Below are 23240 nucleotides of genomic sequence, written 5' to 3'. Positions count from 1 at the left end.
CCAATACCTAGGCTATAGGTGTGCTTACTGATTCTGGTGTGTCATTACTTTTCTCAGCTGACAAAGCAAGGAAATACATATGTAGACTAACCAGTGTATATAAGAACATCTGTAAACAATTCTTTATGTAACCACATGTGTTCATATTAAGCTAAACATGGGTTCATAGCAGACATCTCCAACTCTAGTCCATTACCACACACACAGATCATTCCAGCATCCTCCTGTTGCTTGTCTGTAATCTCCCGCTGTACAAGCCATCCATTCGCTTATTCAGTTCCAGTATACATGCATAGCACTAACAGAATTGTTAACCAGTATGCCTGTGGGAAGCAACTTTATCAGCCAGAATACAGTGCTTATGTATAGTTTCTTTGCTGTTAGTCTTACAGATTCCACTCATTTCCAAAGTTTTTAGGACAACAACTTTTTCTCACATCTACTTCAGTGAGGTCATTTCATGCATTTTTAATATAGTTAGATTCTTTTGTCACTTCCTGCATTCCATCTGAGAATTCCCCAGGCTCTTAAATGATACTTTAAACATTTCACACCTTAAGGCTTTTTCTTCATGCTGTTAAGTTAAATGGGTCTTGATAAATGCAGTCATGTATCCACAATTACAGTGTCATACACAGTAGTTTTATGACTCCAAAAAAAAAAAAAAAAAATCTCCTGTGCAACACCTATTAGTTCCTCCCTTCCTACACTAAACCTCTGGCAACCACTGATCTTTTTTTTTTTTTTTTTTTTTTTTTTTGAGATGGACAGAGTTTTGCTCTTGCGGCCCAGGCTGGGGTGCAATGGTGCAATCTCAGCTCACTGCAACCTCCACTTCCCGAGTTCAAGCAATTCTCCTGCCTCAGCCTCCCAAGTAGCTGGGATTACAGGTGTGCACCACCACACCCGGCTAATTTTTCTATTATTAGTAGAGATGGGGTTTCACCATGTTGGCCAGCTGATCTCGAACTCCTGACCTCAGGTGATCCGTCCACCTCTGCCTCCCAAAGTGCTGGGATTATAGGTGTGAGCCACCACGCTCAGCCAACCACTGATCCTTTTTATAGATTTGCCTTTTCCAAACTGGTTTCTTTCACTTGGCAATATGCAGTTAAGATTTGTCCATGTCTTTTTGTAGCTTGATATCTCATTTCTTTTCAGTGTTGAAGAATATTCCATTGCATGGATATGCAAAAGTTTGTTTATACACTCACTATTGACATACCGGATGTTTCCAGTTTATGGTAATTATGAATAAAGGTGCTATAAACATTCACATGCACATTTGTGTGTGAATATAAGTTGTCTTTTTTTTTTTTTTTTTTGAGACAGAATCTCACTCTGTCACCCAGGCTGGAGTGCAGTGATGTGATCTCAGCTCACTACAACCTCCACCTCCTGGATTCAAGTGATTCTCATGCCTTGGCCTCCCGAGTAGCTGAGACTACAGGCATGTGCCACCACGCCTGGCTAATTTTTGTATTTTTAGTAGAGATGGGGTTTCACCATGTTAGCCAGGCTGGCCTTGAACTCCTGGCTTCAGGCGATCCACCCCCACCCCTGCCTCCCAAATTGCTGGGACTACAGGCATGGGCCATTGTGTGAATATGAAGTTTCCAAATCGGTTTGGTAAATATCTAGAAGTGCAGTTGCTGGATTGTTGGGTGATACTATGTTTGGATTTTTAAGAACTTGCCAAACTGTCTTTGAAAGTGTCTGTTCCATTTTGCATTCCTAGCAGCAAGGAATGAGAGTGCCTGTTGCTCACATGCTCATCAACCATTAGTTCAGTTTTTTTTCTAATTTTAGCTATTCTAATAAGTATGTAGTAGTATCTTGTTTTAATTTCCAGTGCCCTTCTGACAAATGATGTTTGGAAAATTTTAACTTGCTTATTTTTCATGTATATATTTACTTCAGTGAGGAGTCTGTTCAGATGTTTTGCCATTTAAAAACTTGGGCTGTTTATTTTCTTATTGTTCAGTTTTAAGAGTTCTTTGTATGTTTGCATATAAGTCTTATCAGATATGTGTTTTACAAATTTTTTTCCTAGTCTGTGGCATGTCTTTCACTTGTCTTAACAGTGTCTTTTGAAGAACAGAAGTTTTTTGTTTTTGTTTTTGTTTTTGAGATGCAGTCTCAGTCTGTTGCCCAGGCTGGAGTGCAGTGATGTGATCTCGGTTCACTGCAACCTCCACCTCCCAGGTTCAAGCAATTCTCCTCCCTCAGCCTCCCGAGTAGCTGGGATTACAGGCATGCACCACCGCGCTTGGCTAATTTTTGTATTTTTAGTAGAGACAGGGTTTCACCATGTTGGCCAGGATAGTCTTGAACACCTGGCCTCGTGATCCGCCTGCCTCAGCCTCCCAAAGTGCTGGGATTACAGGTGTGAGCCACTGTGCCGGCCTAGAACAGGTTTGAACTTTAAAAATGTCTAACTTATTATTTTTTCCCCAGGGATCATGCTTTTAGTGTTGTATCTAAAAACTCATTGCCAAAATCAAGATCACTAGACTATTTCTATGCTTCCTTCTAGAATTTTTTTAGTTTCAATTTAGATATAGGTCTCTAATTGATTTTGAGTTAATTTTCATGAAAGGTATTAGATCTAGGTTCATGTTTTTGCATATGGATGTTCATTTTTTTCCAGCACCATTTGGCAAAAGACTGTCCTTTCTCTACTGAACTGCCTTTGCTCCTTCATCAAAGATTAGTCGATTATGTTTGTGTTAATCTATTTCTGGGCTCTCTGTTCTGTTCTATTGATCTATGTTTCTGCTCTTTTGCAAATACCATGCTGTCTTCATTACTGTAGCTTTAAAATAATGTTGAGGCCGGGCGCGGTGGCTCAAGCCTGTAATCCCAGCACTTTGGGAGGCCGAGACGGGCGGATCACGAGGTCAGGCGATCGAGACCATCCTGGCTAACACGATGAAACCCCGTTTCTACTAAAAGATACAAAAAACTAGCCGGGCGTGGTGGCGGGTACCTGTAGTCCCAGCTACTCCGGAGGCTGAGGCCGGAGAATGGCGTGAACCCGGGAGGCGGAGCTTGCAGTGAGCCGAGATCCGGCCACTGCAATCCAGCCTGGGCGACAGAGCGAGACTCTGTCTCAAAAAAAAAAAAAATAAAAAAAATAAAATAATGTTGAAATCAGGTTGTGTGAGTTTTCCCAATTAGTCTTCCTTCTAGTTTTTGCCTTTTTAAAATATATTTTGTTTTATTTTGAGACAGAGTCTCACTCTGTCACCCAGGTTGGTGTGCAGTGGCATGATCTCGGCTCACTGCAACCTCTGCCTCCCGGGCTTAAGAAATCCTCCTACTTCAGCCTCTCAAGTAGCTGGGACCACAGGTCCATGCCATCACGCCTGGCTAATTTTTTGTATTTTTGGTAGAGAAGGGGTTTCAGCATGTTGCCCATGCTGGTCTTGAGCTCCTGAGCTCAAGTGATTCACCTGCCTTGGCCTCCTGAAGTGGTGGAATTGCAGGCATGAGCCACTTCACCCAGTCAGGTCTTTGCCTTTCTATATAAACTTTGGTGTCATTATGTCAACATCTACATGTAAACTTTGGAATCATTATGTCAACATCTATAAAGTAGCTTACTGGGAATTTTTTATTGGGATGGCATTAAATCTATAGATTGTGTTTGGAAGAATTGACGTCTTAACAATATTGAGTCTTCCAATCTGTGAACATGGAATCTTTCCATTTATTTTTCTTTGATTTCTTTCATCACAGTTTTATAGTTTTCTGCATACAGACTATGTACATATTTTGTTAGAATTATACATAAATTTTCTTTTTTTAGTGCTATTGTAAATTGTATTGTTTTTTCAACTTCAAATTACGATTTTTAATTGCTGGTATAGAAAAACAATGGACTTTTCTATAGTAAGTCTGCAAACTTGCTATATTAGCTTGTTAGTCCTAAGAGATTTTTAGTGATTCTTTGGGATTTTCTATATAGACAATTATATCATCTGTGAACAAAGACAGTTTTATTTCCTCCTTCATATTCTACATACCTTTTCTTTCCTTTTCCTGTCTTATGGCACTAGCTAAGTCTTCTAGTACAATGCTGATTATGAGTAATGAGAAAGGACACCCTTACCTTGTTCTCAAGGTACTTAGAGGAAAGTGTCTAGTTTTTCATCATTAAATAGAATAGCTGCAGGAGTTTTGAGGTTTTTTTTTTTTTTTTTTTTTTTTTTTTAAATCAAGTTGGGGTAGTTTCTCTCTGTTCCTAGTTTGCTGAGAGTTTTAAAAACCATAAATGAGTGTTGGGTTTTGTCAAATGACTTTTATCCATCAATTGATAAAATCTTATGATTTTTCTTCTTTAGTCTGTTGATATGGTAAATTACATTGATTGAGTTTTGAATGTTGAACCAGCCTTGCATATCTGGAGGAAGAAGTCCCACTTGGCCATGGTTTATAATCCTTTTTGTACATTGTTGAATTCAATTTACTAATGTTTTATTGAGGATTTTTGCATCTGTGTTAATGAGAGATATTGGTCTGTAGTTTTCCTTTCTGGTAATACATTTTTTTATTAAACTTTTTTTATTGACAATAATAATTATACATATTTATGGGCTACATATTGATGTTGCAATACATATAATATATAATGATCAGATCAGGATAATTAGCATTCCATTATCTCAAAGTTCATTTCCTTGTATTGGGAACATTCAGTATCCTCCCTCTAGCTATTTGAAACTGTATATTATTGTTAACTGTAGTCATCCTACAGTGGTAGAGAACACTAGAACTTATTCCTCCTTAAGGTAATGTTGACTTCTTAGAATGAGTTAGGAAGTGTTCTCTCTGCTTCAGTTTTTCTGGAAGAGATTGTGGAGAGTTAATATCATTTCTTCCTGACATGTTTGGTAGAATTCACCATCTGGGCCTAGTGCTTTCTTTGTAGGAGGTTATTAATTATTTATTCGATTTATCTTATAGATACAAGCCTATTTAGATTATCTATTTCTCCTTTGTGAAATATGATAGTTTGTGTCTTTAAGGAATTGGTACATTTCATTTAAGTTATCAAGTTTGTGGCCATAAAATTTTTCATAACATTCTGTTATTATCCTTTTAATTTCCATGGTGTTAATAGTGACAATTCTTACTATTTTCATATGGACTTCTAAATTTTATAATAAGTAGTTGTAAAGAATTAACTTTCTGTATATTGTAAAATGTATTGCTTTTGCTGAAAAATTAAATGATTATATATTTTCTTAAAATGTATCTAATGGGCCAGGCGCGGTGGCTCACGCCTGTAATTCCAGCTCTTTGGGAGGCCAGGACAAGCAGATCACAAGGTCAGGAAATCTAGACCATCCTGGCCAATGGTGAAACCCCATCTCTGCTAAAATTACAAAAATTAGCTGGGAGTGGTGGCATGTGCCTGTAGTCCCAGCTACTCAGGAGGCTGAGGGAGGAGAATCACTTGAACCCAGGAGGCGGAGGTTGCAGTGAGCTGAGATCGCACCACTGCACTCCAGCCTAGTGACAAAGCGAGACTCCGTCTCAAAAAAAAAAAAAAAAAAAAGTATCTAATGGAATCTAAATGCCATATTAATTTGATATCTACCATCATCTATTTATCTGTTTAAAAGCTCATGGGCCGGGCGCGGTGGCTCAAGCCTGTAATCCCAGCACTTTGGGAGGCCGAGACGGGCGGATCACGAGGTCAGGAGATCGAGACCATCCTGGCTAACCCGGTGAAACCCCGTCTCAACTAAAAAATACAAAACAATAGCCGGGCGAGGTGGCGGGCGCCTGTGGTCCCAGCTACTCGGGAGGCTGAGGCCGGAGAATGGCGTGAACCCGGGAGGCGGAGCTTGCAGTGAGCTGAGATCCGGCCACTGCACTCCAGCCTGGGCGACAGAGCGAGACTCCATCTCAAAAAAAAAAAAAAGCTCATAAACAAGGTTATCTTTATTGGAAATATTACATCGTTCAGTTTTCTTTTATTTTACTTTAAATTGACAAATAAAATTGCATCTATTTATCATGTACAACATGATGTTTTGAAACATGTATATGTTGTGGAATGGCTCAGTTGAGCTAATTAACATATGCATTATCTCACATACTTACCGTTTTTAGTGGTGAGAACACCTAACATTATCCCATATTCTCCCTGAACTTGTATTTCCATTTTACTCCTCCCCCAGATTTTTATCTTAATATAACTTGTTTTTATGCTTAGAAACCTTAATAATTTCTTATAACATAAAAAGCACAATTTCATTGAAAATGCATCTTGTTATGAAATAGTCTGGGTCTCCCTTTTAAATCATAATTAGTTCATATACCCATGACTGAATATGACTTACTGCTTGAGTGATACAAGGCTCAACATCAATTATATTACTATCTTGATTTTCATAGATGGAAGTCCTAAAGAAATCTTGTCTGCATCTCTAAGAAGATAAGCATAGAAAGTTTCTGTTAGAGCAGTGTTACTCAAGTCTCTGAATTCCTTCTGAGTTAAACGCCAGAAATCACTTGGTGATCTTTCATTAAAATCATTTTTAGGTATCTATCGTGAATAACTCTATTAGAGACTCCTTTCATTTTGTTGAAAGTAATGAGTTAGAAACTAATTGAACTGCAAAAAGATATTTTATTAGTCATCAGAGTCATTGCACTTTCTCAAAAACAACCTCAACATTCAAATAAACCTTTGCCGGTCACTCTGGAGGTTTTGCATGGACAATGCATCATTATAAGATTTGAAATGAGGGTCAGGTAAATATTTCTTTTGTAAAGTGGGAAAAGGATCTATTATGAAAGCAGGGGTGAGAAATGGGAGCTTGTAAGATACTTGACCCTGGTGATACTCAAATTTAGGAATGAATGCAGGTAGAGCTTGAGGCTCATGAAAAGTATTTCCCTTAAACTACCTAAGTGCCCAGGTACTCCTTGGAAAGATTTTGTGAACCTAGGAGCAAGCACCCTATTTTGAAGACCCTTCTATGGAAAAGGCAAGAAGGCATCCTTGATAAGATGACAGTTGATAATAGACCTGAAGGAAATGCAGGTGAAACCATGTAGCTACTGGGGGAAGAGAAATCCAGGCAGAAGAAACCTCAAGAGCAAAAACCCTGAGGCAAGAGTGGGCTTGGAATGTTCTAGAAACAGTGAGAAGACCTGTGTTGTTGTAGCAGACTGAATAAGGGAAAGAGTAGTAGACTATGAGGTCAGAGAGATAAGCAGCAGCGTGTTAGGTTTTGGAGTCCAAGGTAGAAATTTGGGATTATATTATGAGTGAGATAAGAAGAATGACTTTCCATTGGAGGGTTTTGAGTTTGGGGGTGACATAACCTGGCTTTAATTTTAAAAGGCTCACTCTGGCTGCTGTGTTAGTTATTACATGGAAATATTGTTGCCTTTATCATTTCTGGGTAGTTTTGCTGACATTCTTTTTCTGCGTTCACAACTGTGACGGCAGTTTTAGCTGTTCAGGATTACGAAAATGATCTGACCCTTGAGGAATTTGGGATACAGTTTGGCCTGGGTGTGGTTCTGTCTGCTTTGTGGGCCTCAGAACTCTTGTATTCCAAATGAAGCCATCTTCTTTCTGGCTGCCAGCCCATTGCACTTGAGCCATAAATGTAGGGGTTTGGGCATCAGATAAATGTGGTAGGGTCTTGGCTGATGACCTGCAGAGGCAGATCATGGAATTATAGAAGCTATTGTAGGTCAGTTCCCAGGAAACTGAAACTCAGATTTGTGGGTGAGAAGTTTATTGGGGAGTGCTCTTTTGAACATTACCTGTAAGGAGTAAGGAAAGCAGTACTGGGCAGAGGGGAATACTGGACTCTGATACAGTTGCAGTAGAGCCCGAGACCATCCTAAAGAGGGATGGCCTTTTAGAGTTTTCTCAACTGAAACGTGAGGCCTGGCCTTAACACCTTCCACATCAACTAGTCAATGGTTGTGGGTGGGTCCTGGAAAGGAATGTGCTTGGGCCAAGAGTCATTCTTGGGGAGAAACTTAACTGTGAGCCATCAGCTGCCAAGACTCCAGGCAACCTGGGAAATGAGTGTCTCAGTCTTGAAGGGGTGTCTGGGTGGCACACCATGTGTTCACTACTGATGTGATCAGTATTCACTACTGATGATTAACTGGAAGAGCCCTTCGTCACCAACACCTCGATGCCAGACACCACCATTTTGAAGCTAAAGAAACTGAGGCTTCCAGCTGCATCAGTTAGTGGGTGCAGCACACCAACATGGCACATGTATACATATAGAACAAACCTGCATGTTGTGCACATGTACCCTAGAACTTAAAGTATAATAAAAAATAAATTAATTTAAAAAAAAGAAACTGAGGCCTGGGAGTGTACAAATATTGCTTATCCTTGCGTCATCTTCTCGTGTGTTAATTACAAAACACAAAAATGACAACACGTATGCCTTATTTTCTAAAGAAGGGAGAGTAAAAACTAATTGCTATTTTTTTTAAGTATTTGCAAATTTCAACTGATTGCCATTATTGTTGGTGCTGCATATACTGTTTTTATTTTTTAAGAAACAGTTCTTTTACTTCAGAACAACTGCATGGACTGTTAAGGTGATCACCAAGTTCACTTCACACCTGTTCCACACACATTGTTTCCCTCATTGGTGCACACATTCTTCATTACAAGGAAAATCCACTCTGTGCCTACAGCAAGAATAGGAATCAATTCTTAATGCTGAAATAATTTCAACTAACATGAAGTACACTGCTTGGATAATGTAGTTTGATTTGCTTGGGTAGTTCTGTCTTCTTACATTCATTGTGAAAGAAATCTCTTAGACCACCCAGCAATCATGTTCCCGTATTTACAAAAGATTTTTTACATAAAAGAAATTGCATAGGACTAAAACAACCAAATTTTGTAATATGTGGACCAGATTCAAACCAACTATAAGAAGTTATTTTGGAGACAATCGGGGAAAAATCAAACACATTAAGGAATTACTACTTTTCTTAAGAGTGATAGTGGACTCGTGGTCATGTTAAATTTAAGACATTATGTATTAGGATCAATATTGAAATATTTACAGGTGAAATGATTTGAGGTCTGGGATTACTTAAAATATTCCAGAAAATAGGAAGAACAGATGAAACAAGAATGGTAAAATGTTGATGGTGGTTGAAAGTGGGTTATGGCACAGGGAGGTTAACTTTTACCATTCTCTTAACTTTGGTGTGTATTTGAAAATTTCCATAATAAAAAGTTAAAAAAAAATCCACATTTTTTCATGTCTGGTTTTAAAACTTTTATTTCCTGGATGGAAGCTAAGAAAATGGGTTGTCTAGCTTAATATTGGACTTCTGGCAGTATAACTGTCCCCAATTAGGGAAGAGGCACAGCTCAGCCTGCAAAAATGCCCAGCTGGACCTCATGTGATCACACCCATTCTCCAAGATGGGCAGTGCCAGCTCCTCTGGGTCTCATGGTGAATAACCGCAGCACGGCTGAGAAGGGTGAGCTGACGGAACAGGTAGGCCTTGGTTCAAACCCGGAGCCCACCATTCTTTAGCCCCTGTGATCTTATACTTCCTGTGTGCTCTCTCAATCTCATTTATAAACTGGGACTTGTTTGAGGGTTAGAAGTGATGCAGAGAAGGTATCTAGTGCATAGTTGATGTCCAACACAATGGTAGTCATTATTGATAGAAAGCTGTCTGTTCTCCTCTCCTGGGAAATAGTCCTGCTTTGTCTCCAGGTTGTAGGAGAAGTTTTCCCTGGGAGTTTATCTTGGTCCGGGAGGAACAAGTCCCTCTCTCTAGATTTCGTTTCCCCATGAATCCCAGGGTTCATGGGGTCCTATGTCACCCTGAACTTTCTACCTTTTAATACCTGTCTGCAAATTTATTTGTAGTCCTTCTTTTGGACTTGGGCTAAGAATTTGAAAGATATGTAAAACATGAGGATTTGAGAGGAAGCTTAAAATGTCTCCAAGAAAACTTTTTATTGTTGGGCAGTTCTGGTATTTTTTTATTCCTTTGTGATATGCTGCCCTGAAGCAAACGTGGCTAATCAAGTAAGAGTCACCCACAGATGCTGATTCCTTGGCCAGGGCTCCATCCCCTAAAATGGGGAAATTGCTCCCTGATGCTAAGTGGAGGTAAATTAATAGTAATAAATTGCATTAATATTTTTCAATAGCATTTTAATTAAACTTTTTAAGTAACAATATGAAAATCTGCCTTATTCTTTTAGATACTATTTTATTAATCTACTCCGTGAGCACTTTTTCAGTTTTCAAATGTATATATTTATCATTTCATTTGATTTATTCTAACAACATTCCTGTGAACTAGAGAGGTGGAAACAGTACCACTTGGAGACAGAGAAGGCCAAGGTGAAGGACTTCATTCCACACACAGGATCTCACTTCCACCCAGAGTGCTGTCCCTTAATTAGACCCAGGTTTTTCCGTGGGCAGATTACAGTCTACCCATTGATCTTAAAGTCACGCCAGGTTAATTTCCCAGCTGACAACTGCTACCTGCTCCCTCCCTATGGGAATTTCCCAAGGGGAACGTGGCCAGCCCTGACTCAGCCAGCCCACACCTCGCCTAGACTTCCAGCAGTCACCCTTCACCCACCTTGATCACACTTGAAGGAAATCAAAAGTAACACCTTCTTGGGAAAAGGCTGGGGCCTCTCGCCAGAGATGGTGCTGCCTCCCACTCAGCAGCTGCTGTCTTGTCCATTTAGACTCACAGATCGAGCTGAGTCTCAGAAGGCTCTGTGTGGATCAGAACTGGGGTGGGGGAATCTGAGGGAAGAGGTTCATTTCCTGGTGCTCTGTGGGAGTGATAGACTTTGAGTCTTGCAACAATGCCTCACTTCTTTGTTTGAGGACAGCAACAAAGAAAGAAGACAACACTTGTTCTTCTTCCATGGAGTCCACTATAGGTTTCTGAACGCAGACATTTTAGCAGATACCCTTTCGTTGTCTAGCAATGCTTCCTTGTCATTAGCAGTTTGAACTGGATATTCATAAGAGCTACCATTTACTGAGCAGAAGCCATGAGGCGGGCACCATGCTGAACGAGACAGTCAGGGCCCCAGGGAATACAGTTGTGAATAAAGCTTTCCTGAAGCTTACAATTTACTGGGTTGTGGCTACTGAACAACTGCTTAAGTTGAATGATTACAAGAGGACTCAGGGTTCGGAAGGGGAAGTCCAGGGTGATTCAGGAGTCTATGGCTGACATTACTTGATTTAATCCTGACAGTGGCTCTGGGAAGTAGTATCACTATTTCTCATTTATTCAGACAAGACAACTGAGGCTGAGAAGTTTAAGTAAATTTCTTGGTGAAAGGGAAGTGCTAGGATTTTACTTGGTGAGCTTCTACTCTGTACTCAGTGCTCATACACAGAAATAAAACTACTCACTAATGTTGGAATTGTACCTCTTCTGTAAGTTTAAATTTGGACACATCATTGTTTGATTCGATCAAAGGTTCTTACCTCTATGGAGAGGCTTCAGGGGGTTGTGAAACCCCCTGAAACTGTATGCAAATTTCAGTGAGTATCTGCGTGTGTTTCTTGCAGAGAAAGTCCCTAGGTCACACCATGTTCTTTGAGGATCAATGACACCAAAGTGTTAATAACCACTGCATTGGCTCATGTATTCATGACTGCACTTGACTTTGTTCTCAGCCCACTCAGCAGGCAGCTGAACAAGCCCAGTGCAAAAAGAGGTTAGTGGGTGCTTGTTGGTTCCCACATTTTACAAGTTGTCGATGGTGATGGCTGAGGGTCTGTTTGCCTCTCAGCCTTGCTCCTTCCCCTCATCTGCCAAGCCGCCTGGTTGGGACAGTAGAACAGGTGGTGTGGGTCTCTTCTGGGGCACCAGGAGCCTTCTCCCAATATACCTCTCCCAAGGATCCAGTTGTGCCATAGAAGCCAGTATTTCAGATTTTTAGACATGGTATTAGTTTCCTGGGCTGCTGTAACAAAGTACAACAAACTGGGTGGCTTAAAACAACAGAAATGCATTCTCTCACAGTTCTGGAGGTCAGAAGTCTGAAATCAAAGTGTCTAAAGGCTCCAGGGAAGTATCCTTCTTTGCCTCTCCCTAGCTTTTGGTGGTTGAGGGCAATCCTTAGTATTCCTTAGCTGTGTCACTCCAATTTCTGTCTCTTCATGCAGCTGTCTTTTCTCTGTCTCTGTGTCTTTCGTGATCTTTTTATAAAGATACCAGTCATTGGACTTAGGGTCCCCCCAGTCCAGTATGATCCCATCTTAACTAAGATCTGCAAAGACCCTCTTTCCAAATAAGGTCACCTTCTGAGGTTGCGGGAGGGGAAACAAATTTTGGGACTACACCATTCAATCCAGTACTGATATAGTCTTCAACCTTGTATTCTGCTAACAAAATAAGTGCTTCTCAGTAAAAGACCAATAACCTCAGAAGCCTTCTCAGTGGTTTATATAGGAGTGTAAATGAATTTAGCAGATATTTTTCCAAAGGCAGGTTCTGCTTGGGCAAGTAGATATGCAGTTCCTAGGATGGGAAGGGATAAAGTCCTAGCAGGGGAGGGCAACTAGCTAGGTAGGCTGGAGACACCAAAGACAAATTTTCTTCACTTCATAGTCTTCCTAGGTTAGCTCTTTATGTAGAATTCATTCATTATCTTGATGTAGAATTCATTTATTTAGTGTCCCATTCATTCATTCTAAAAATATAGAATGTTTGATTTTTTTTTTTTTTTTTTTGACGGAGTTTAGCTCTTAACGCCAGGCTGGAGTACAATGGCGCGATCTCGGCTCACTGCAACCTCCACCTCCCAGGTTCAAGCGATTCTCCTGCCTCAGCCTCCCACGTTGCTGGGATTACAGGCATATGCCACCATGCCCAGCTAATTTTGTATTTTTAGTAGAGACGGGGTTTCTCCATGTTGGTCAGGCTGGCCTCAAACTCCCAACCTCAGGTGATCCACCTGCCTTGGCCTCCCAAAGTGCTGGGATTATGGGCATGAGCCACCATGCCCTGCCTGATGTGTTAAGAAATTTTAGATCCTTGAGGAATCGCCATACTGTTTTCCATAATGGTTGAACTAGTTTACAATCCCACCAACAGTGTAAAAGTGTTCCTATTTCTCCACATCCTCTCCAGCACCTGTTGTTTCCTGACTTTTGAATGATCGCCATTCTAACTGGTGTGAGATGGTATCTCATTGTGGTTTTGATTTGCATTTCTCTGATGGCCAGTGATGATGAGCATTTTTTCATGTGTTTGTTGGCTGTATGAATGTCTTCTTTTGAGAAATGTCTATTCATATCCTTTGCCCACTTTTTGATGGGGTTGTTTGTTTTTTTCTTGTAAATTTGTTGGAGTTCTTTGTAGGTTCTGGATATTAGCCCTTTGTCAGATGAGTAGATTGCAAAAATTTTCTCCCATTCTGTAGGTTGCCTGTTCACTCTGATGGTAGTTTCTTTTGCTGTGCAGAAGCTCTTTAGTTTAATGAGATCCCATTTGTCAATTTTGGCTTTTGCTGCCGTTGCTTTTGGTGTTTTAGACATGAAGTCTTTGCCCATGCCTATGTCCTGAATGGTACTACCTAGATTTTCCTCTAGGATTTTTATGGTATTAGGTCTAACATTTAAGTCTCTAATCCATCTTGAATTAATTTTCGTATAAGGAGTAAGGAAAGGATCCAGTTTCAGCTTTCTACTTATGGCTAGCCAATTTTCCCAGCACCATTTATTAAATAGGGAATCCTTTCCCCATTTCTTGTTTCTCTCAGGTTTGTCAAAGATCAGATGGCTGTAGACGTGTGGTATTATTTCTGAGGACTCTGTTCTGTTCCATTGGTCTATATCTCTGTTTTGGTACCAGTACCATGCTGTTTTGGTTACTGTAGCCTAGATGTACCATATGACCCAGCCATCCCATTACTGGGTATATACCCAAAGGATTATAAATTATGCTGCTATAAAGACACATGCACACGTATGTTTATTGCAGCACTATTCACAATAGCAAAGACTTGGAATCAACCCAAATGTCCATCAGTGACAGATTGGATTAAGAAAATGTGGCATATATACACCATGGAATACTATGCAGCCATAAAAAAGGATGAGTTTGTGTCCTTTGTAGGGACATGGATGCAGCTGGAATCCATCATTCTTAGCAAACTATCACAAGAACAGAAAACCAAACACCGCATGTTCTCACTCATAGGTGGGAACTGAACAATGAGATCACTTGGACTCGGGAAGGGGAACATCACACACCGGGGCCTATCATGGGGAGGGGGGCGGGGGGAGGGATTGCATTGGGAGTTATACCTGATGTAAATGACGAGTTGATGGGTGCAGCACACCAACAAGGCACAAGTATACATATGTAACAAACCTGCACGTTATGCATATGTACCCTACAACTTACAGTATAATAATAATAAATAAATTTAAAAAAAAAAAAAAAAACAGTAAAAAAAAAAAAAAAAAAAAAAAAGAAATTTTAAGGGCAAACAGAATGAATCAGTTATGGCCCCTGCCCTAAATGAACCTGCAGTCTCATAGGGGAAAGGAACGGGCATGGACTACCTATACGCAGGTCAGAAAGTGAGGAGTGCTCCCTGTCCATAACACTTAGAGCCCTGCTGGCGAGGAGTGGTGAGAATGCTGTGCGTGTATCTACCCTAGAGTAGATCAGAAAAGCCCTCATGAAAGTGGAGATACTGGAACTGGGTTTTCAAGGATGGATGTGATGGAAACACGGAGAAGTAGGAGAGAGACAAGTGGAATCACAGAACAAAGACACCCGTGTGGGAGATCAGGAGACATGAATGGGAAAAGGCATGGCTTGGCTGGAGCGTCATGAACAGGAAGCATCTGGATTGTGAGGGCTTTGACTACCAGGCTAAGGAAATCAGGCTCTAGATTATTATTATTATTATTATTATTATTATTATTATTATTATTATTGTTTTTGAGAAAGAGTCTCACTCAGTCCCCCAGGCTGGAGTACAGTGGCATGATACAGGCTCACTGCCTCTTGGGTTCAAGCGATTCTCCTGCCTCAACCTCCTGAGTAGCTGGGACTATAGGCACATACCACCACGCCCAGCTAATTTTTTGTATTTTTAATAGAGATGGGTTTTCTGCCATGTTGGCCAGGCTGGTCTCAAACTCCTGGCCTCAAGTTATCCGCCTGCTTTGGCCTCCCAAAGTGCTGAGATTACAGGCATGAGCCATTGTGCCCAGCCTGGGCTCTAGATTTTAATGCTGGAGCCATGAGGGGCTCTGAAAGAGACTGAGCTGTGCAAGGCAGGATTAGAGTGGTGCTTTAAGAAGGCTAACTGGGTGGGGTGTGGTGGCTCATGCCTATAATCACAGCACTTTGGGAGATGGAGGTGGGAGGATCCCTTGAGCCTAGGAGTTCGAGTCTAGCCTGGCAACAAAATGAGACCTTTGTCTCTGTAAATTTTTAAAAAAATTTAGCTAGGTGTGGTGGTGCACACCTGTGGTCCCAGCTACATGGGAGGCTGAGGTGGGAGGATCCTTGAGCCCAGGAGGTTGAAGCTACAGTGAGCAATAATGGCACCCACTGCACTTCAGCCTGAGCAACAGAGCAAGACCCTGTCTCAGACGGCTGACAGGACAGCAGAGTGTGTCATGGGAAGAAGAAATAGGGGCAGGAAACCAGTTAGGCCACAGCAAGAGGGGACCAGTACTGGATAGAGCCATGTGAATGCAGCAAGAATGGAGAAGTCAGCACGAGACAGAATATATATAGTGAGGGCAGGGCAGGGCAACTCATTGGATGGGGCCAAGTGGTTCTTGTTTTTTTTTAAGTTAGAAATGTTTATTAACCTAACATTTATTTTTAGTCTTTTTTTTTTTTTTTTTTTGCTATGCAATATTTTATACACACAAAGGAATATAGGTAATGTATATGTAAGTTAGGAAGTGTAACAGTCAAATGAGCACCCTTGAATTTAACATTCACTACCCGTGTGCCTGACCTCACCCCCTGCCCTACACTGAATTTCTTATTGACCATTCTCTTGCTTTTTTCTCATAATTTTACCATACATGTTTGTATCACTAAAACATAGGGAGGGAGATGTCACCTCCCGTGGATGATACCTGGGAGGTATTTCAGAGGTACTAGCTTAACCTTCTTCTCTCTGTTCCAGCCCTGCCCTGAAGAGCAGCTGCTACCTGACAGTGACTTGGGAGCAGGCCCCATAGTAACACATTCTGTGGCAGGAGGTTCTATCAGATGATGGTGACTTACAGATTAGAGACTTGTTAAGGAGTGACGGAGGAGCTGAAGGTTTATATTTCAGAAAATAGCTTCCTTTCTCCTGGTCTAGGGGAGGACACTCTTCCAGTCGTATGGCTCTGCAATATTCATTCCAAAACTTGGTGGCTTAAAAACATTTATTTTGCTCACAAATCTTCAGTCTGGGCAAGGCTAGCTTGTTGCTGTTCCACTTCGCATTGAATAGGATGACTTGAAGGCTGAACTTGGAGTCCTCTGAAGGCTTACTCACTCATATGTCTGCTGACAGGGCTGGGAAGACACAAACAGCTGGGGGCCGGAACAGCTGGGGCTCCTTGGCACTCTGTATGTGCTGTCTCCCTATTGTCTCTCCCTCATAGTAGCTTTGAGGGTCAAATGTCTTACATCGTGGCGAATGAATACCAGTTCATGTGTCCCAAGAAAAGGAGACCCAGATGGAATCTGTATTACCTTTGACATCCTAACCTCAGAGATCTCATAGCCATTCTTTATTGGTAGAGGAATTACAAAGTTCCACTCATGTCCAAAGGGAGGGAACATAGACCCCATTTCTTGATGCCAACCTCACATACACAAAATTTTAGTAGTTCTTAGGAGGAATCTGCAGTGATACTATGTGTAGACAACGTTTTTCACATGGCCAGAATGGATCCACAAAAATGTGGCCATCTTTGGAAAATATAGTCTGACCCAGTCTCTGACTTAGAAGAATGAAATGCTTTGATGTGTTTTCACAGAATATGCCTTGGAAAGAATAGGAATACACATATGAACAAGGAGCGGTTTGGAAAATAACCAGCCAGACGTAAGGGCTACGGTCTAAGGTACATCGCTCAGAGGATTTCTGCTTTAAAACCCAAGGAAATGGCATCAACCCACAGAAATTGGGCTCGAGCTCTGTAACCGACGATCACTGTGCAGTAGCGTTTAATTCAAACGAGAGTAATTATTTCATGTGAGGTGCTACGGTAGGTATCAGCATACACAGACAGAGAGACACACATTTTCTGAGATGTTCACAAGCTGCTTACTGAAACATCTTGTGACCAGACATGAAAGAGCAAGGTGATTGCAGGACAGAAGAGGGAAAGAGAGGCAAAGGAAGAAAGAAGATGTGAAACCCAAGAAAGAAAAGAGTAATCAAAAGTGAGAAAGAAGATATTTTAAAATTTTGCATTTCTATTTGAGTCTCCTGTCTTTTCTGCTCTAATATTGTACTCTTTTCCTGCAACCTCACACACACAAAATTTTAACTAGTAGGTTCTTAGGAGGAATCTGCAGTAATACTATGTGTAGACAGTGTTTTACACAAAGCCCTGGGACTCCTTTTTGAGGTAAGCTTCAAACACCCCAGCCTCTGCTGGCAAACTCTTCACAGTTTGCACACTGTTGACCAGTGGCTCACTGCTAGTTTCCTCACTTTCAACTCCCTTGAGATGCCATCCTCCAAAGCACAGTCTACCTCATGGCGCTCTCCTGTAGATTCTTACAGGTAGACAGGATTCATGGGATGGGGCTTGAGCAAGGAAGATGAACGCCTACTTGCGGTGTGACCAGTTCTATTTTACTGGGGGAAAGAGGGCTGGGTGCTCAGTTTATCTGCATTTCCAAATTTCATTAACCCGTGAAACTGAACAACCTTTCGCCCATGAAACTGAAGAAGGGAAAGGGTGCGGGGAACTCGCACACATTCAGCGACTGGTCTGGAATGTCTCCCCCAGGTTCTCTCCATCTTGGGTGCCTTCCAGACAGTCCCATTGTCAGCCCCTACTGCTTACGCTGGGAGATAGGCCTGGGCCCATCTGAAGGTCTACAGAATTGATCCTCCAAGCTGAAGAGGCTTCTGAGTATTTCCACTGTTCATTTTTTATTTATAACAGCTTTTTTTTTTTTGTCTTTTTGCAAATATTTTATTTTATTTTATTTTAGGTTCCTGGATACATGTGCAGGATGTGCAGGTTTGTTACATAGGTAAATGTGTGCCATGGTGGTTTGCTGCACCTACCAACCCTTCACCTAGGTATTGAGCCCGGCATCCATTAGCTATCTTTCCTGATGCTTTCCTTCCCCCTGCCCCTGGACAGGCCCCGGTGTGTAATGTTCCCCTCTCTGTCTCCATGTATTCTCATTGTTCAACTCCCACTTATAAGTGAGAACATGTGGCATTTGGTTTTCTGTTCCTGCGTTAGTTTGCTGAGGAAAATGGTTTCCAGCTTCATTCACGTCCCTGCAAAGGACACGATATCATTCCTTTTTATGGCTGCATAGTATTCCATGGTGTATTTCTACTACATTTTCTTTATCCAGTCTATCATTGATGGGCATTAAGGTTGAATTCGCATCTTTGCTATTGTGAATAGTGTGGCAATGAACATACATGTGCATGTATATTTATAATAGAATGATTTATATTCCTTTATGGACCATTGGAACAGAATAGAGATCTCAGAAATAAGACCACACATCTGCAACCATCTGATCTTCAACAAACCTGACAATAATAAGCAATGCGGAAAGGATTCCCTATTTAATAAATGGTGCTGGGATATGCAGGTTAGCCATATGCAGGAAATGGAAACTGGACCCCTTCCTTACACCTTATGCAAAAATTAACTTTAAATGGATTAAAGACTTCGATGTAAAACCCCAAACTATAAAAAACCCTAGAAGAAAATCTAGGCAGTACCATTCAGGACATAGGCATGGGCAAAGATTTCATGATGAAAACTTCAAAAGCAATTGCAACAAAAGCCAAAATTGACAAATGGTATCTAATTGAAGAGCTTCTGCACAGCAAAAGAAAGTATTGTCAGAGTGAACAGACAACCTACAGAATGGGAGAAAATTTTTGCAATCTATCCATCTGACAAAGGGCTAATATTCAGAATCTACAAGAAGCTTAAACAAATTTATAAGAAAAAAACCAAACAACTCCATTAAACAGTGAGTAAAGGATATGAACAGACACTTCTCAAAATAAGACATTTATGCAGCCAACAAACATGAAAAAAAGCTCAACATCACCGATCATTAGAGAAATGCAAATCAAACCACAATGAGATACCATCTCACACCAGTCGGAATGCAATTTTAAAAAGCCAAGAAACAACAGATGCTGGCAAGGCTGTGGAGAAACAGGAACGCTTTTCCACTGTTGGTGGGAGTGTAAATTAGTTCAGCCATTGTGGAAAACAGCTGATGATTCCTCAAAAACCTAGAGCCAGAAATATCATTTGACCCAGCAATCCATTACTGGGTATAACATTGCTTTTAAAGGATAATTCACATGCCATACAATTCACTCATTTAAAGGGTACAATTCAGTTGTTGTTAATATATTCACAATTGTGTAACCGTTGCCACGATCGGTTTTAGAGCATTTTCATCACTCCAGAAGGAAACCCTGTACCTATCAGCAGTCTTTCCCCATTTCCCATAATCAGTATCCCCCATAGACCCACCTCTGGGAAACCACTGATCTACTTTCTCCTGCTGATGGATTTGCCTATCTTGATGGGCTGTATGATTTCGTGGAATCACAGTATTTGTGGTCTTTTGTGACTGGCTTCTTTCAAGGTTTTCAAGTTTCATTCATACAGCAGCATTTATTAGCATTTCATTCCTTTTTATTGTTGAATACTATTCCATTTTCTGGATATGGTACATTTATTCATCAGTTGGTGGAAATTTTAATTGTTTACACTTTTTGACTGTTATGAATAATGCTGCTATGAGGATTTGTGTACAATATTTGCATGGACATGTTTTTAGTTCTCTTGGGTATATACCTAGGGGTTGAATTGCTGGATCATATGGTAACTCTATGTTTAACCTTTTGAGGAACTGTCAAGACTTGTTTTCCAAACAAATGGCTGCATCATTCTATATTCCCATTGGCAATGTCAATGAGTGTTCCAATTTCTCCACATTCTCACCAACACTTGTTATTTCTGTCTTTTTTATTATATTCATCCTGATGGGTATGAAATGATATCATTGTGGCTTTGATTTGCCTTTCCCTAAGAGTTAATGATGTTGAGAATCTATTCATGTGCTTATTAACCATCTGTATATCTCCTTTGGAGAAGTGTCTAGTCCAAACCTTTGCCCATTTATTAATTGGGTAATTTGTGTTTTTATTAAGAAGTTGTAAAAGTTATTTATATATGCTGGATACAAGTCCCTTATCAGATATATGATTTGCTAATATTTTCTCCCATTCTGTAGGTTTTTTTTTTTTAACCTTCTCGATGGTGTCCTTTGAAAGGCAAAAGTTGTAATTTTGATCATGTCCAATTTATGTATTTTTTGTGGTTACTTGTGATTTTGGCATAATAGCTAAGACACTATTGCCTAATCCAAGACCACAAATACTTATGCCTATGTTTCTTCTAAGAGTTTAATAGTTTAGCTTTTACATTTAGGTCTTTGACTCATTTTGAGGTAATTTTTCTGTAAGTGTGAGGAAAGGGTCCAACTTCATTCTTTTGCATGCGGCTATCCAATTTTCCCAGCATCATTTGTTGAAAAGACTATTTTTTTCCTCATTGAAATGTCATGATAGCCGACGTTTTCTTTTTTAAATGTAAAGATGTTGTAGTAAAATATGTATAGCATAAAATTTACCATCTTAACCATTTATTGTTTGGGTTTTGTTTTTTGTTTTTGTTTTTTTTTGAGATGGGGTCTCACTCTGTTGCCCAGGCTGGAGTGTAGTGGCATGATCACGGCTCACTGCAGCCTTAACCTACTGGGCTCAGGTGATTCTCCCACTTCAGCCTCCCAGGTAGCTGGGACTACAGGTGTACACCACCAAGCCCAGGTAATTTTAAAATTTTTTGTAGAGATGGGGTTTCACTTTGTTGCCCAGGCTGCCCTCGAACTCCCGGGCTCTAGTGATCTTCCCACCGAGATTACAGGCATGAGGCACCATGACTGGCCCATTGTTATTTTTTATGGCATGGAAAAACAGTGAGAAACTATTAATAAGGAAATTGAAGAGAAATTTCTTGATGAATCCTGGACAGTAGTATTTGTGATAGCTACATTGTGCTGTGCATTTCACAAGCATTATCTCATTTAATCCTCACAACTTTATGAGGTATTATATGATTATTCGCATCTTATTGATGAAAAACCGAGACTTAAAGGGAGGCTAAGAAGCTTGCACAAAGGTCAGCTGCTAATAACCAGTGGTGCTGGGCTTTGAATCCAGGCCCATCTGACTCTAGCACTGGTATTAACAATTATGGGCTCATGCTGAAATAACAGCAGCCGCTAACTATGTGTCAGCCACTCTTCTAAGCATATTATTAACTCATTTCATTCCTACAGTGATCATACTCACATACAGATGGATAAACTAAGATGCAGAGTTTCAATAACACCCCAACCAATCAGTGGTAAAGACAGAATTTGAACCCAGAATCTTTGATTTTAATGTTTTTAGCCACCACACTATATTCTTCAAAGCTTTGTTGCTGCGGTTTTTAGGTTTCATCTGCAGCTTCTTTTGTCGGATTTTTTTTTTTTAAAGTCTTCTCATTTGTGATTTCCACAAACAAGTTGCTTTAATTTTGCAAGGTCTCTTTGATTCCAAGGTTGCTCGCTATAATAGCCTTAAAGAAATTTCTAGGAGATGTTTTTGTCTTAATGAGATGAGCTGTTCTCATAACGCCGAGCTGCTGCTTTTCTAAGCCAGGAGAGTTACTTGTAATAACTGGGGCATCAACAGCTTATGGGAACCCAACCAATCCCGCTGTGGATTTTATGTAAGGCAAGATCGGCGACTTTCAGCCTTTAGGCCTGTGGATCATTGTTCATGGCTCTTAAATGAATGCTGCTGTTCAAAAAGATGACTGGCACGATGCTCCCAGTCTTTACTATTTCTTTTGAAACATGAAATGTCAGAGCTTATTAATTCTACTTGTTCTTTCTGCAGATGAAAAAAACTCTAACTGCCCCAAAGGTTATGAGACTTGCCCAGGATTTCTGATCCTAGTCCAGGGAATTTCCTGGCCTCTAGGGTGCTTCTTGGCGATGTTGTATATTTGTTTTTTGTGTTTTGGGGGGTGAACTGTCCCAGGGTGTCTGCTGCTCATGTCTTCATAGTGGAATGCAGGATGATATAATGCTTTTCGGCTGTTTCATTGTGAATTTACTCCAGATAGTTTTTGTTTAATCACAACAATATTTCCTGGGTTGCCAGGCAACATGGTGATGAAGTTTCAGTCTTTATTGCCAGCCAATGAAATGAAAAGGGTTCTATCTTTTGTTTCCAGATGAAGTTCTCTCTCTGTCTTTCTAGATTTGTGTTTGCTTTGTGTTGAGATCAAAAAATCAAAAAGGCATAGGGAAAAAAAGGAGAAAAAGCTAATTAAAGAGGGAATGGACTGGGCGCAGTGGCTCACACCTGTAATCTCAGCACTTTGGGAGGCCGAGGTGGGTGGATCACAAGGTCAAGAGATCGAGACCATCCTGGCCAACATGATGAAACCCTGTCTCTACTAAAAAAACAAAAAATTAGCTGGGCGTGGTGGTGCACACCTGTAGTCCCAGCTACTCGGGAGGCTGAGGCAGGAAAATTGCTTGAACCCAGGAGGTGGAGGTTGCAGTGAGCCGAGATCACACCACTGCACTCTGGCCTGGTGGCAGAGTGAGCCTCTGTCTCAAAAAAAAAGGGAATGAACATCTGGTTCTTTTACTTGAATAAGTGGAATGTGTGGACATTTAACTTGTGTGTGACAGTAGGTTGGGGGAAATGTTGGCACCTTGGAGAGTTACATTAAAACTCAACATAGACCTGGCTAATTGGGAAAGGAAACATGTTTAATTAAGACAGAATTAGAAAGTCACAACTCCAGGGTAATTCACTTAGGTAAAATATGCACCCGTCTGAGGAAGGACTACCAGGTGCATGTAATTCATGATGAAAATTCATGATG

The sequence above is a fragment of the Theropithecus gelada genome, chromosome 17 (genome assembly GCF_003255815.1).
Source record: "Theropithecus gelada isolate Dixy chromosome 17, Tgel_1.0, whole genome shotgun sequence".
Lineage (NCBI taxonomy): Eukaryota > Metazoa > Chordata > Mammalia > Primates > Cercopithecidae > Theropithecus > Theropithecus gelada.
This window is presented reverse-complemented; position numbering follows the sequence as displayed.